The 412-nt window shown below is 61.4% G+C and overlaps 1 protein-coding gene across 1 annotated transcript in view; it reads left to right on the plus strand.

The window, feature by feature from the left end:
- FAM63A (family with sequence similarity 63 member A) overlaps positions 1-412 on the plus strand; it is a 26,016-nt gene that overhangs the window by 9,121 nt on the left and 16,483 nt on the right. The gene's annotated exons all lie outside the window — the stretch shown is intronic.

Raw genomic sequence — 412 nt, forward strand, 5'->3', positions numbered from 1 at the left:
CACCTGCGGGCGGGGGGCGGCGCCGCGCCACACAGCTCCCGGTATCACGCCGCAGCCCCCGTCCTTCTCTATGGTACTACGGGGCCGTACACCGCCCTACGCTCATAAAAACGGGGACGTCCGTAGACGTGCGGGTGAGCATACTCGTACGCTGACAGGATGGATGCTGTCTGCGTCCGAGCGAGGAAACGCGCACCCCTACGTAGCGTATGGGGGGGATGTACGGCCGCGTAGTCCCATAGAGAAGGACGAGGGCTGCGTAGTAATCACACGCAGCACCTGTCCTTCCCGGGAGCTGCCCGATACGGCCTTGCACCCAGCATGGAGCTGTACGTGCCGCCCGATCACAGTGTGAGAAGAGCTGCAATAAAATGTTAACGCGCTTTGTTTTTGCAATGAGGCACAGTGCAAC

The sequence above is a fragment of the Nanorana parkeri genome, unplaced genomic scaffold (genome assembly GCF_000935625.1).
Source record: "Nanorana parkeri isolate BGI_ZX_2015 unplaced genomic scaffold, ASM93562v1 scaffold1251, whole genome shotgun sequence".
NCBI lineage: Eukaryota > Metazoa > Chordata > Amphibia > Anura > Dicroglossidae > Nanorana > Nanorana parkeri.